General features: G+C 44.0%; 1 protein-coding gene across 1 annotated transcript in view; it reads left to right on the forward strand.

The window, feature by feature from the left end:
* Positions 1-5852: 5852 nt before the first annotated feature.
* Positions 5853-16275, forward strand: part of LOC104997572 (chromosome unknown open reading frame, human C4orf19) — an 81340-nt gene continuing 70917 nt past the window's right edge. Inside the window, exon 1 of the mRNA XM_010852411.1 lies at positions 5853-5945. The gene's annotated coding sequence lies outside the window, so the exon portion shown is untranslated. The remainder of the gene's footprint in view (positions 5946-16275) is intronic.

The raw sequence follows: 16275 nt of genomic DNA on the forward strand, positions 1-16275 counted from the left end.
CTTGAATGATTTTTCCTAACTTGTTTGCAACTGATAGCTCATATTGAATGTTTTTATGTAAACTTTGTATTGTTGGGAAGAATTACCCAATCAGAGATTTATATTTTCATAAATGTTACATTTAGTTAAATTTTGTTACAGAGTTGTTACACTAGAAAATTATTGCAGTCTTCAAAAAAGGTATAGTCTTGTGTATGTATTGTTTGTATGAATAAAGGATAAACTACTTAGATTTGCATGGTGTTTATTTTTCTCCCCCAACTTTAGCAGGTTCAGTTCAATATCTTCAATAATATTAATAATTGTTTATGCTTACTGAGTGCTTACTGTACATGAGACACTTTTTGGAGCTTTGCATGTTCTAAGCCATGTAATCTTCACAAGAGCCATATGAAGTAGGCACTGGAAACATTCCAAAGGTACAAATGAAGAAACCTAAAAACAGAGGTCCAGAGGGAATCGCTGAACAGGATTTCAGCACATCATCAATTTCTTTTTGTTACCTTTTCACAGCACATAAAAATAAAGCATTGAGTATCTAGCAGACACTTATTAATAATAACCTAGAAGAATATTCTCTAATTTCCAGATTATAGACCAGACTAGGCTCTGAAGTTTACTGGAGGTCCTTGCAAACTCCCAGAATTTTCAGGTATAACCATAACCACAATAGTTGAGGCATTCATTCAGCAAATATTCACTTGGGTATGCATTCTGCCACGATGACAAATTTGAGTAAAATAGGTTATACCTTCTTTGATTTCAGTCTTAATAGGAAAACAGGAAGCAAGTATTATGTGTAGTACATCAAATTCAGTTCTCAGAGAAAATGTAGAGGAGTGGATCATTATTATTTGCATAAGACTATTTAATATACATGAAGTTTGCTGTTTATATAAATATCTTCCCTCCTAGGAGCAAGAATACAACAAACACTGTACTTGCTATGTCCAAGATATTATGTTACGCCTAGGATGATTTAAAAATTAGTCATGCACACCTCTGCCCTCCAGAATCCTATAATCTAAGGGAGGTGCAACTAAATTACATATAAGACAGACTATGATTTAAAAAAAAAAAAAGTTGTTAAACGGGAAAGCCAGGTGCTAAGGATACACTGCAGCTGCTGCTGCTGCTAAGTCGCTTCAGTCGTGTCCGACTCTGTGCGACCCCATAGACGGCAGCCCACCAGGCTCTCCTGCCCCTGGGATTCTCCAGGCAAGAACACTGGAGTGGGTTGCCATTTCCTTCTCCAATGCATGAAAGTGAAAGTGAGGTCATTCAGTCATGTCCAACTTTTCGGGACCCCATGGACTGCAGCCCACCAGGCTCCTCCATCCTTGGGGTTTTCCAGGCAAGAGTACTGGAGTGGGGTGCTACTGCAGAGGAACAAATAAATCCAGTTCAGTTCAGTCACTCAGTCGTGTCCGACTCTTTGCAACCCAATGAATTGCAGCACGCCAGGCCTCCCTGTCCATCACCAGCTCCCAGAGTTCACTCAAACTCACGTCCATGGAGTCAGTGATGCCATCTAGCCATCTCATCCTCTGTAGTTCCCTTTTCCTCCTGCCCCAACTGGGGATCAAAAAGGATGGCCAAGAGAGGGCAACAGAGAGCAGGGGCTTCAAGGATAAGCAGCACTTAGCTGTCAGAATGTCAGAATGACACTTCAGGTGGAGGAAGCTGCCTGAGCAAACTCAGGGAGAGCCAAAGTATCTCCAAAGTACTTAGATGACTTTATATGCTACGTGGGGATTTTAAACTTTTTCTGGTAATCGATGTGTGCTGCTGCTGCTGCTGCGTCACTTTAGTCGTGTCCGACTCTGCGACCCCATAGACGGCAGCCCACCAGGCTTCCCGTCCCTGGGATTCTCCAGGCAAGAACACTGGAGTGGGTTGCCATTTCCTTCTCCATTGCATGAAAGTGAAAAGTGAAAGTGAAGTTCCTCAGTCGTGTCCGACTCTAGCGACCCCATGGACTTGCAGCCTACCAGGCTCCTCTGTCCATGGGATTTTCTAGGCAAAAGTACTGGAGTGGGCTAAGTCACTTCAGTTGTGTCTGACTTTTTGCGACCCTATGGACTGTAGCCCACCAGGCTCCTCTGTCCATGGGATTCTCCAGGCAAGAATATTGGAGTGGATTGCCATGTCCTCCTCCAGGGGATCTTCCCCACCCAGGAATCAAACCTGTGTCTCCTGTGTCTCCTGCATTGCAGGTGGATTCTTTATCACTGAGCCACTGGGGAAGCCCATAATAACCTGTAGGGAATCATTAAAAAGTTTTTGAGAAAGGGAATAGTCTGGTTGAAATGGTATTTTAGAATGCCTGGGGCAATACTATGTCAGCTGAATTAGTGATGAAAGAGACCATGAGCTAAGAGACCAGTAAAGAGACTGTTGCAAAGGTCTGATATAGAAAGCATAAGAACTTGATCTTAAGGCAGTGGCAATGAACTTGCTAAGAGGAGTAACTTCAGGAATCACTGATAGAGAAGACAGTGATAGAGGTTGGTGATGAAAAAGAAGGAAAATTCTAATTCCAGTTCCAACCAAAACTGAGTGGAGAGTAGAGTTACAAATGTAAAACGAATAGGTTAGGAGATGAAAATGAGGGAGATAATAAAGTTGGACCAAGAGAGTTTAAAGGTTAAGATATCCATGCAGGCAATTGGAAATATATCCATCCAATGGAGAAAATTGAGCTAAAAATATAGAATCTAACCAGTAATCTCTTTCTCAAAAGTCTAAAATGCTTAGTATGGCACTTGCTTGATTATAATGAAAGCCAATACTATGCTATGTTAAGTCACTTCAGTCGAGTTAGATTCTTTTCGACCCCATGGACTGTAGCCCTCCAAGCTCTTCTGTCCATGGGATTTCCCAGACAAGAATACTGGAGAGGTTGCCATTTCCTTCTCCAAGGGATCTTTCCAACCCAGGGATCGAACCCACATCTCCTGCATTGCTGGAGTCTCCTTCACTGCAAGCAGATTCTTTGCCACTCAGCCACCAGCGTTAGTCACTCAGTCATTTTGGACACTTTTTTTTTTGACCGCATGGACTGTAGCCCTTCAGGTTATTCTGTCCATGAAATTCTCCAGGCAAGAATACTGGAGTGGGTTGCCATTCCCTTCTCCAAAGCCAATACTGCTGCTGCTGCTGCTAAGTCGCTTTAGTCATGTCCAACTCTGTGTGACCCCATAGACAGCAGCCCACCAGGCTCCCCCATCCCTGGGATTCTCCAGGCAAGAACACTGGAGTGGGTTGCCATTTCCTTCTCCAATGCATGAAAGTGAAAAGTGAAAGCGAGGTCGCTCAGTCATGTCCAACTCTTTGAGACCCCATGGACTGTAGCCTCCCAGGCTCCTCCATCCATGGGATTTTCCAGGCCAGAGTACTGGAGTGGGTTGCCATTTCATTCTCCAAAGCCAATACTATAACCTTTTAAAAAGTTTGTCTCTTCTTTTGTTTAGAACTATGTTGACAAATATTTGACGGGAAAGAATGGAGACACAGACGTAGAGAACCGACTTGTGGACATAGTGAGGGAAGGAGAGGATAGGACAAATTGAGAAAGTAGTACTGCCATATATACAGTGGCATGTGTAAAATAGATAACCAGTGGGAAGCTGCTGTGTAACACAGGGAACCCAGCCTGGTGCTCTGCGACAACCCAGAGGGGTGGGATGGGAGGGGGCAGGAAGGCTCAAGAGGAAGGGAATATATGCATAATTATGACTGAACCACCACAACACTGTAAAGCAATTATCCTCCAATAAAAAAAAATGCATATCCACTCAAATTACTGGGTTGGCCAAAAAAGTTTGTTTAGGTTCTGCAAGCTGTTACAGGAAACCCAAATGAACTTTTTGACCAACCCAATAGCTTTCTTAGCTTCCATGACTTAGCATCAGAGAACAATTTATATGCCAATGAAAACATAAACACACCTTAAAAACTAAGTGAATCATGGTGTTTCATTCCCATATGCATGAAGAAACCATAGGCTTTTCTTCTGTATTTTTTTATGAGGGGCCCCTCTGAGCTCCATTTGGCATTCCATGTGATCTGCATTAACTACAGATTACACATTGTACGGGACACATCAGAGGGTTTGGGTTAGTGTATCAACATGACAGGCTGGTATCAACATGATAAACTGGTAACTTGAGGTTAACACCACTACCTGTGGTTTATAGTATCCCCCCAGCCTTTAATAGATGAGGGTAACCTAGCCAGCAGTTTGAGCAGACTGAGGGCAGTGGTGCCTCATTTGTTAAAACATATTTTTTCACCCTCCCTGACCCCATGCATCCATATGTCTAGGATGGAGCCCAAGAATCTGCAGTTTTACTAAATTCCCCCAGATGATGCCGATTCTGCTAGTCTGGGAAACATACTTTAAAACCCAAGATAAACACCCAAGTCTTTTTGGTCAAAATAACCAACTAAAACTTACCATCATCCTGTGAACATGTTTAAAGCATGGGTTAGAAATTGGATAAGATGGTTCTTTACGGGGACAAAGTGTTTTATCAGAAAGTAATGTAAAACAGCATGCACGTGTGCTAAGTCCCTTCAGTCGTGTCTGACTCTTTGCGACCCCAAGGACTGTAGCCTGCCAGGCTCCTCTGTCCATGGGATTCTCCAGGAGAGAATAGTGGAGTGGGTTGCCATTTCCTCCTCCAGGGGAACTTCCCAATCCAGGGGTGGAATCAGTGTCTCCTATGTCTCCTGCCATTGGCACGCAGGCTCTTCACCACTAGCGCCCCCTGGGAAGCCCAAAACAGTATGTAACATCCCTAATAATCTATCATTTTAAAACATGCAGCCACTACATAAGTGGAATGATTCAAAAAAGGAGTTTTCCCCGTAAAGTGTGACAAACGTTGTCATGTAAATAGCGCTGGAATCACTGGAGTGGACAGATTACATCTTTAAATGGCATCCTTCCCTGTTGCTTCTCCAGCCTACTGTTTCATGCTGACGCTCTCTGAATGAACGAATGAAGGGCAAAGAGAGAAAAGGACAAGCTAGGTGGCGCCCTTGCTTAACAGATTTCCCTGTTAAGGCCAACACCGACGCACTTTGGCGCACAGGTGAAAAGAATCTCCAACACTTAAGTTCTGTTTTAGGGTAAATCAACCCACCGTAAGTGTGTGGATGGCTACAAGCTCAGGCTTGGAGCTCAGAATGGTAGACGGAGTGTGGCAGCCGAGGTTCCAACACCCCAGGAACAGAGAGGCAAAGTGGGGAACAGGGGGAGCATGACTTCGTTAAACTCCCACCGCGGTCTCCAGGGTGCCGGAGAGGCTATGCAACTTCCCAGGGAATTCTCATCCTGGTAGCGTCTGCGCTCTTTCCCAGAATATTTATCCCTTAAAGGCAGGCGACAGTGCGTACGCCAGGCACGCACTTGCCAGAACGAGGGAGGAAACAAAACCACAAGTTCACGGGAAGAAGGGGGGATACATCAGTTTGCCAGGGAGTGCACTTATGTATCTCCTCACTTACGTCCCGCATCTTAGGAAGCTCCCCTCTCCCCGCAGCATGACGGTAAAGTAGGCACCAAAAAGTTTCCCCGAGCGAGCGGGCGGCTGGCATGCAGCCTGGGTGTCGACGATCAGAAGCCGAGCTCCGGGATTTTCTGCTTGGGTGCGCCCCGGAGGCCAGCCTGGGTTCCGGGGCGGGGGTGTGGGGAGTCAGTAGTCGGGCTCGGGGAGCCCTCTGGAGCGGCGCGGGCAGTGCAGGTAAAGGGTTACGCGGGCCCTGGAGGCTCGCCCGCCGGCCAGGCCACGTGACGTGCGGGCCCAATGACGGCGCCGGGGCGGCAGCTGCGAGCGCCGCGGGTCCGGGCGGCACTGAGCCGCCGGCGTTTCCCAGCGCGGCCGCCTGAGGCCGGCGAAGCCATGGGCGCCAGGACCCCGCCGCCGCCGCAGCCCCAGGTAGGGACCGTCTCCAGCCCCGCGCTCTCCGCCCCGCCACGAGCAGCACCAGAGCTTGACTTCTGCGGGGCTCGGCTTTGTGGCTTAATTGCCCCCACTTCTCTCGCCGGGTATTTTTACGTCTTTATTTCCTTTTGCCATGAGGGAAAAAGTGGGGGGTGGGAGTGAGGCAATTCTCAGTTTGATTGCTTTGGAAAGGTCAGGTCATTCAAGAAAAGGCTCTGGAAGAGAGGCAAAATGCAGAATGGGGTGAGGTGGGGGGACTTTTACTAACTCCCCCAAACTGAACACCAAGACAGCTTACAAAGCTTGGCATCTAATTGGTGTGCGAAACACTTTTGTGTTTAAATCTCTAATTAATGAACTTTCAAGAGTGCCTGAGAACTTGGATTTGAAAAACTGCAAAAGATTTCCCACTATTTCTAAGAACCCCGTCTTTCCCCCATTTTTAAGCATCTGAGTGTTTTTTTTCTTTTAAGGAAAACGGAAATGGACGGTGACCGCCGTTGTTTCTTTGAAATGTCCTTGAGTCCCAGGATTTTGCTCTTTCAGGGGTGCTAGCGCCCTGGGTGGCGATGAGTAGGGGTGGAAGAGGGGGGCAGTGCTAGGAAGCAACGCGTGTTGAAGGCGGGTCCCAGGTGCAAACGGTTAAATGGTCACACATGGTTTGCTGAATATTTAATAATTAGGCAAATATCTCCCAGGTCAGTTACTTGGGTCTCAGTGACCTTGGGAGTCCAGATGAGGTGAGATTTTCATAAACCACCACTGAACGAATTTTCCAAAGATATAAGACAAAAATCTTTTTTTTCCCCTCAAGCCCTGCAATTAACCTTAAAAACAGAACAAAAACTCCCTTTAGTAATTTAGTACATCTTATTTTCCATTGTGGTATAGATGTTTGCCCAGTGAATTTAGAGGAAGTCAGTGTTCCATGAGGTGGTTCAAATTATTGAAGAATAGGATGCTTATTTTCTTTCTGTCAATATCAGAGAGAATTACTGATGGCACTTCTCACCATGGCTTGTGAATGTTACTGGGTGGTTGTAAACAGGCTATTTAAGAAATGTTTGAGAGTTGAATGAGAAAGAAGGGGAAAGTTGTCGCTTCTTTTAAAGACAGTAGATTCTGTTATTTGCCAGTTATTCCCCCACAGAATCCTCAAGATGACACTGTTTTAAGGAGACATGTTAAAGTCTTCTAAGGCTAAGCACTCAGGTCTCTGGGACAGCCTAACAGTCATGAGGCAGACCACTGAAACAATTACAAGGCTCTGAAGGTCAAGTAAAGTTCTGGGGTAGCTTGTATTTCACTAAAGTGTGAAGAGTTAGTTATAGGAAACTGCCTTGATCACAGAGGTGAAATGGAGCAGACACTGACAGAGGCGGGGTTCTGCTGCTTTTTCTTCTTGGCTCACTCTGTGCCCATCATGATCTTGTTCTTTGATTCAGCAAGTATGCAATAAGCACCTATCTCAAGGCATCTGACCCTGGGGTGTGGTTCTCAAAGGTTCTGAAGATTTAGATGTGTAATGACATCTACAGATTAAGTCGGCCAGTCTTAGCTAGATTCTAAAGAGCTTTTACATATCTGGAATTTAAAACAAAACAGTAGCTTGAGTATCAACTAAATGTGTTCATTAGCCTAGGAATGGAACAGTCCCTCTAACTTCCCACCTAGTCCCTGTCTGAACCTGGAAACAACCCAGCTAAGCTCTGGCCCGAATCCAGCATCTGCCCAAGGGCAGAGCAGGGGCTATCCTCCTTGCTCCAGGAACTGCTCTGCCCTTGGTGCCCTGGGAGCCCATTGATTGTGCTTCCAGGAATGGACTTCAATTTCCAAATAGTTAAATACCAATTCTTGGTAGCTGACTTTCCTCCACCTGGACTGTCAGATTCCCCTAGTTCTACAGTTCTTTTTAGTAACTCAGAATCTTGAACTCTTTTCGGATCTTCGGAAAACAGAACCTAGCTCCCTTTTCTCTCTCTCTTTTTGAGAGTATTGCATTGAGGCTTTCCAGGTGGCACTAGTAGTAAAGAACCCACCTGCCAATACAGGAGGCATAAGAGACACGCGGGTTTGATTCCTGGGTTGGGAAGATCCCCTGGAGAAGGGCATGGCAGCCCACTCCGGTGTTCTTGCCTGGAGAATTCCATGGACAGAGGGGCCTGGCGGGCTACAATCCATGGGATAGCAAAGAGTTGGACACGACTGAAGTGACTTAGAACTCATATACAGCACGCATTTTGATTATTGGTGGCAGATAGACTTACTGGGTATCTAGAAAAGAGGAATTAATAGATTCATCCTCAGGCAGACCTGAGCTGTCACCCATCTGCCAGTCAGACGGGTCATCCTGTTACAGTCTCATAGTCTGGTTATACCTGAATGCTATTTAAGAAAATGAAAATGAAATCTTCTATCTACTCTCCCCTTTCTAATCTGAGAAAATCATGGTCCCAAAGAGTTTGGAATCTTCAAGAGGAACACATATCACCAAAATGACCCTACCCTAAAGAATACTTGCAACACACCCATCAGGTGAATGTATATCCTCAAGCAAAGACTTAAATACCTCAAATACTAATTCAGTGTTATCAAGCATCTTCGAAAAGACTCTTCTGAGCTGCAGTGAACAGTATTAACATAAGGCAAAGGGTATCATGTCTCACATTTTCCCATGGGCAGTAAAACTCCATGTACAAACAGCTCTCGAAAATTGAATGAAACCCCAACCTGGTCTTGGAGACAGCATATTTGTAGACACTCGACCAGGTACTAGGAATACAGTCCTTGCCTTCAGGGGTCTTACAGTCTTCAGAAAAGCCATTAGAGGATTTTAAGCTGAGCAGATCTGTATTTGAGAAACTTCACTTCCGCTCCAGTGAGAATGAAATGGGGAAGATACAAGCAAGGTGGGTGCTGAGAAAAATCCCACCAGAGGAGAGGGTGAATTGACTCAAAAGATACTTGGGCAAAGGTATTTAAGATATTAACTCAAAAAATACCAGATGATTCAAGTCTCTGAAGTTAGTTTACATGTCATTTCAAAATACATGTGCTCCAGGTACATAAGCAGAAGCCACTTCCCATTGCAATGTTGTCCCTATTGAAGGGAGCTACCCTGGGGCCCCACCTAGTTCGTTTCTATCACAAAAGAAAGTTTTTGATACAGAGTGAGCTGATTTTTTTTTTTTTCACCCTTTCAACAACCTTGTGCCTCTTTATACAGACTTAACTATACACATAGGGACTTCCCTGGTGGCTCAGTGGTAAAGAATTTTGCCTGCTAATGCAGAAGACATGGGTTTGGTCCCTGGTTCAGTAAGATCGGCTGGAGAAGGAAATGGCAACCCACTCCAGTGTTCTTGGCTGTGAAATTCCATGGACAGAGGAACCTGGTGGGCTACGCTTCAGGGTATTGCAAAGAATCAGATACAACTTAACAACTAAAGTACTATCCAAAGGCAAAATTAAGATAAACAGTTGCTCCCTTATTTCCTAATTTAGCTTAATTCCTCCCAGGAATAAAAATACCCTGACTTTTGACTGTGTAACATAATGGAAGTGGGTGTAACAGTCTTTTTTTTTTCTTATAAATTGCCTACCTTATGGCCTGCCATATATCACAGGGAAGACTGTATTCTATTTGCTAAGGGCGGTGTTAGAGCATGTACTAGTGGTATGTTAGAGGTGCTGAATGCCTGTGAGAAAAGAAAAACCATCCTAGTCACTGCCACATGCATAACTCTTTAATACAACATGTATTTGGATGTATTTGCAGTTTACTTGTTAATTCCAGAGTCAGTCTCTGAAATTCTCCAGGCCAGAATACTGGAGTGGGTAGCCTTTTCCTTCTCCAGGGGATCTTCCCAACTCAGGGATCGAACCCAGGTTTCCCACATTGTAGGCGGATTCTTTACCAGCTGAGCCACAAGGGAAACCCCAGGGAAGCCCAGAGTCAATCGCTACATGAGAGAATTTTAAAACTTAAAATTCTGGTGTTAAGTCTTCCCCTATTTCATAACTGATTTTGTATCTTGGGTCATTTATATGCAATAACTGCAAATTTGATTTGTACTTTATGGCTATAAAATAGTATCCTCCTTGTCTGGTAATCACACTGCACAACTCAGTCCTCCAAAATATATATTACAACCTAGAAATTAGTAAAAGAAGTCTACCTGCACCTGCAAAGAGTTAAGAGCCACTTCCTTTGATTCCCTCTAGAACTTACATGGCATTATTCATCTTTTGATTCCTAATGAGCTTGCCTATCTGGGTTCCTGGTCCACAGCAAGGAGGGCCACCTTCTAGGTCCGGAGCATGACTGTTAGAAGTGTGAAACTCAGTCACAACCAAATGCTGAACAGTGACAGAAATACAGGAAGGGTTATCTGTGATTAAATCCTGAAGTCTACAAGAAAGAAAAATTGGGTTCAGAGCTATCTGTTAGCAAGGAAATAAGTGTTACATTTTGTAAAAATGGATCCTCAGTCCTTTTTAGAGCTAAACAAAAAATTAAAAGTCATTTGGTCTAACCACTTTACCTTGCAGATAAGGAAACTGAGGCTCAAATAAGTTAAATGATGTTTCCAAGGTCATATGGCTGCCAATTGGAAAAGCTACTTGAATCAGAATCTATGAACCCTAGTTTCCAGCTCAGCCATCTTTCTAAATACTGATCCAGAAATAGAATTTTTAGCAATATGGAAAATTCATTTTTTTGACATTGTGTCTTTTTTTCTGACAAATGTTGTTGTTGTTTAGCCTCTAAGTTGTGTCTGACTGTTTTTTGTGACACCATGGACTGTAGCCCCACCAGGCTCCTCCATGCATGGGATTTCCCAGGCAAGCATACTGGAGTGGGTTGCCATTTCCTTCTCCAGAAGACCTTCCTAACCCAGGAATGTAACTCACATCTCCTGCATTAGCAGGTGGATTCTTTACCACTGAGCCACCAGGGAAGCCCCCAAATATTGTAATAGCCACTATTTATGGAGAAATTACTTATATATACAGTATCAGTTATATATTTCTGCATAACAGACACCCCAAAACATAATGGCTTGAAACAACCACCATTCATTTAGTTTATGACTTTGTGGATTAGCAGTCTGGACCTGGTGAACCTATTGGTCTTGTCCAGTCTCCCTTGTGTGACTGCGGTCACCAGGGTGGCTCTGCCTCTGGGTGTTCGCTGACTGCTGGCTGAGTCCTTTGGGGCAGCTGGACCTCCTACTTCCTGTCACATAACAGGCTGCCCTGCGTTTGGTGACATGTTGGCTCAGCATGGGTGAGAGCAGGAGCACGGGAGCAAGGCTCCTTGAGGCCTAGGCTGAAATGGACACAAAGTGCTTCTCCTCCAATATACTTTATGAAGAAATAGACTCTCTACCTTTTGAACTGCAGAGTCATTAGAGAATGTGAATTCAGGGAGGGGTAGAGTGTTGTGGCCATTTTTGCATGCTGCTGCATTGGCCGAGCACTTTATGTAACATCCCTAACTCTCACAACAACACAGGAGGTAAAGGCAGAATTTTACAGGTGAAGTAATTGAAACCCAGACATGTTAGTTCACATTCAGCAGGAGACGCAGCTGGTGAGTGATCGAATCAGCACTGGAACTTTGATGTGCCCCTCAATGTGCCCCTCCCTACTCAGCTGCAGGGAGGATGGAATTAAGTTTCATAAGCTCAAAGTTTGTAAGAACAAAACTTAACTTTAAGAATTCCTTTTTCTTGATTTATGTGCTAAAAGAAATAAAGTCGGGTAAGATCCAGAGTGGGCTTCTCTGGTGGCTCAGATGGTAAAGCATCTGCCTGCAACAGGGGAGACCTGGGTTCTATCCCAGGGTTGGGAAGATCCCCTGGAGGAGGGTATAGCAACCCACTTCAGTATTCTTGCCTAGAGAATCTCCATGGACAGAGGAGCCTGGCGGGCTACAGTCCAGGGGGGTCAAAAAGAGTCAGACACAACTGAGCGACTAAGCACAACACACAAGATCCAGAGTAAAGAGAAATAAACTGGATTATCAGAGAAGCATAGTAAGGAACAAGATGATAAGGTTAGGGGAGCCAAGTGAAAGAGATTTGAAAAGCCTAATATCTATTTATAGTAAAAAACTCCTCCTATCACTTCCATAAAACGGGTAATATTCCCCCTATACAGATGGAGATATTTGCCTGATAAAGATTGCATTCAAATCTATGTCTGTCTGTCTCCAAGAACTACCTCCTCCCCGCCTTTTTTCCCCCTGAGTCAATAGGTTTGCTTCTCAAAGTGGGGTCCATGGGCCAGCAACATTGGCTGGGAGGTGGTTAGAATTGCAGAGTCTTGCCCCCAAACTGAGATCTGTTGAATCAGAACCTACATTTTAACAAGATGTTACGACGATTCATAAGTATGGTAAAATCTGAGAAGCACTGCACTAAAGGGACTGTGGGAGAGTGATTTGTAGTAAGATGGGCTGGTGGAAGGACATTCTAGGCAGAGAGAACAGCAAGAGCAAAAGGCCCTGAGGCTGGCGTCTGGGCGGGTGAAGGAATTCCTAGACTAGAGGAGGGGAATGTTTTTGGAGTAGAGGGAAACAGGATGAGATAGATGGAATCTCTGTGGATCCTGAGTTCTGCTTTTTAGGAAGGCGGATCTGGCAGCACTAAGTAAGGGTGGCCCAGAGAGTCTGGCAGTAGTGAATCCCGTTGTGAGGGTGCTGAGGGGAGGGCTCCGACTGAGGCAGGGATGGGGAAATAGAAGAACCGTCCAACCTGAGAGGCCTTGCAAAGTTTATCCCACGACACTTGTTGCTAAGTTGGATTCTAAGGAAAGAAGGAGAGGAAGTGAAGATGGTTCTAGACTGCCAGGTTCTGAATTGTGCATTGCAAACTTTAGGTTGGGGTGTTATCTTTGCATTCTTTACTATTGAAAAAGAAGATACTTTTTGGTGATAATGATGGTTTCAGGTTTTTGTTTTCAGGCAACTTTCCCCATTCCTTTGTGGCAGTTTTTAAACTTTTACTAAGAGGCCATTCAAATTTTAAAGTTCCAAATCAGCATGCTCATGTAAATTTCATATTTGTGTGTGTGTGTGTGTGTATATATATATATATGTATATATATATATATATATATAAATTTTTGACAGGCAATTAGTTATAATGAAGCAGTTCTTTATATAGTTCTTGAGTTTATTAGACCTTCCCAACTGTCCTGTGACATTTGTATAGGTAGAATTATTAGGCTGGTGCAAAAGTAATTGCGGTTTTGCATTATTGAACTTTGCTATTTGATATTGGTACATTCTTAAATAAATCTGGTTATGTTATACATCATTTTAATGCACATTTCTTCTTTTACTATTTTTTTATTTTTGCTGATGACTTATTACTTGCTGTTTTTATTAATTTTAGACTAGGGAAATGATGTTAGATAAAAAGCAGATTCAAGTGATTTTCTTATTTGGGTTCAGAATGGGTTGCAAAAAGCAGCAAAGACAACTCACAGTTTGAACAATGCATTTGGCCCAGGAATTGCTAATGAATGTACAGTGCAGTGGTGGTTCAAGAGGTTTTGCAAAGGAGATGAGAGCCTTGAAGATGAGGAGTGCAGTGGCCAGCCATTGGAAGTTGACGTGACCAATTAAGAGGATCATCGAAACTGATCCTCTTACAACTACATAAGAAGTTGCTGAAGAACTCAGTGTCTACCATTCTACAATCATTCAGCATTCAAAGCAAATTGGAAAGGTGAAAAAGCTCAATAAGTGAGTGCCTCATGAGTTGACCAAAAATTTTTAAAAATCGTCATTTTGAAATGTTGTCTCCTATTCTATACAACAACAGTGAACCATTTCTCCATTGAATTGTGGCATGTGATGAAAAGTGGATTTTATTCAACAACCAGCAATGACCAGCTCAGTGGTTGGACCAAGAAGAAGCTCCAAAACACTTCCCCAAGCTAACTTACACCAAAAAAAGATCATGATCGCTGTTTGGTGGCCTGCTGTCCATCTGATCCACTACAGCTTTCTGAATCCCAGAGAAGCCATTACATCTGAGAAGTATGCTCAGCAGATCGATGAGATCTGCAACGCTTGCAGCCAGCATTGATCAACAGAAAGGGCCCAGTTCTTCTCCTGGCCCCCTGACCACATGTCACACAACCAGTGCTTCAAAAGTTGAACAAATTGGGCTATGCAGTTTTGCCTCATCTGCCATATTCACCTGACCTGTCATCAGTGAACTACTACTTTTTCAAGCATCTCAACAACTTTTTGCAGGGAAAATGCTTCCTCAATCAGCAAGAGGCAGAAAATGCTTTCCAAGGGTTCACTAGACAAATCAACTTATTTCTCATTGGCAAAAATGGGTTGATAGTAATGGTTCCTATTTTGAATAATAAAAGTGTGTTTGAGCCTAGTTATGATGATTTAAAATTCACAATCTGAAACCACAATTACTTTTTCCCCAACCTAAATATTATGCCACTTTCACAGAGAGATTTAGGGGTGTCACCCAGTCAATGTTTGAACCGATTCTATTGATGCTAAGCCCAATCTTCTATCCACTGAAGTACTCTGCAGGTTTTATATTTGGTCTTTGGCAGAAATTATCCAAATTATCCAGTTTTAAGTTTGGGTTTACTTTTTCCTCCCATATACACTGTGCCAAACTCAGAGAGATGCTTGAAAGTTTCTATTGATGATTCCAAATAACTATTTCATGGAAACTTGAAAATAGCTCACAAAACCTGATTTCCTCCCTGGCATGATTTTCTTATTTCATTGAATCCATATGATAATTGTAATAACAACAAACCATGCTTTATATTTCCAGTGCTTTGAATTAAGAATTAGTTTGCTAAGTACAATTTCTGTGCATTCTCTTTTATACTTGATGGGACATGTTTTATGATCCTCACTGGGATTTGGTTTTGATGAAGGAAGCCAAGTGTTCTAGGAACAGACGTGATAGAAGCTTCAGAGAGTCGCTGCAACCCAGGCCGAGGTCCAGCCCCAGAAGACCACCACTGCTGCTGCTGCTGAGTCACTTCAGTCGTGTCCGACTCTGTGTGACCCCATAGACAGCAGCCCACCAGGCCCCGCCATCCCTGGGGTTCTCCAGGCAAGAACACTGCAGTGGGTTGCCATTTCCTCCTCCAATGCATAAAAGTGAAAAGTGAAAGTGAAGTCGCTCAGTCGTGTCCAACTCTTTGAGACCCCATGGACTGCAGCCTACCAGGCTCCTCCGTCCATGGGATTTTCCAGGCAAAAGTACTGGAGTGGGTTGCCATTGCCTTTTCCACAGAAGACCACTAATGGAAGCCTGATCCCCCAGCTCTGTAAAATGAGTTCAGTCTCTATTATTGATGCAGAGCTTGCTTTCTCCTTTCAAAGGTAAAGTGCGTTAGTCGCTCAGTCATGTCCGACTCTTTGTGACCCCATGGTCTGTCCTTGGGATTCTCTAGGCAAGAATACTGGAGTGGGTTGCCATTCCCTTCCCCGGGGGATCTTCCCGACCCAGTGATCAATCTCGGGTCTCCTGCCTTGGAGGCAGGTTCTTTATTGTCTGAGCTACTAAAAGGCAAATGTTTCGTGGTGCTGAAGCCCAAGTTGAAATGAAAATTGTGGATCTGGGGGGGAGCCTGAAAACAAAAGAAGGTGTGAAGAAGTCACAACAAACTGAGAGAGTTGGAGGGTTGTTTTTATAATTCCCTACCTGCAATCAAAGGTTTAATGGGGCAAAAGTAGTGTGACCTGCATCTAGGCAAAAAAATCAATAAAACTTAAAGCTAAAGTAGCTTCAGAGAAAAAAAATTACTGAAACTACAATCCTGGACAGGCAGTTGTCCTGTAAGATTAATTAGACAAAAAGCAAAACAAGTAAACCAAACAAATTTCCAGAATTCACTGCCCCAGAACCTTGAAGGGCTCCACTGACAGGTGTGACTGGGTGAGACTCAGAAACAGAATCATCCTCTTAGTCTCACAGATGACTGCGTCATATGCATGTTTGGTTCCTCTAGATGTCTTTACGCACTCTGTTTGCAGGTGCTTACTGTCTGTTTAGTTTATGGGAACCCTTAAAAGAAACTGTATTAGGCTCCCCAAGTGGTAAAGAATCCACCTGCCATGCAGGAGACTCGGGTTTGATCCCTGGGTTGGAAAGATCCCCTGGAGAGGGAAATGGCTGCTGCTGCTGCTAAGTCGCTTCAGTCGTGTCCGACTCTGTGCGGCCCCATAGACAGCGGCCCACCAGGCTCCCTCGTCCCTGGGATTCTCCAGGCAAGAACACTGGAGTGGGTTGCCATTTCCTTCTCCAATGCATGAAAG

This window comes from Bison bison, unplaced genomic scaffold (assembly GCF_000754665.1).
Source record: "Bison bison bison isolate TAMUID 2011002044 unplaced genomic scaffold, Bison_UMD1.0 scf7180017864310, whole genome shotgun sequence".
NCBI lineage: Eukaryota > Metazoa > Chordata > Mammalia > Artiodactyla > Bovidae > Bison > Bison bison.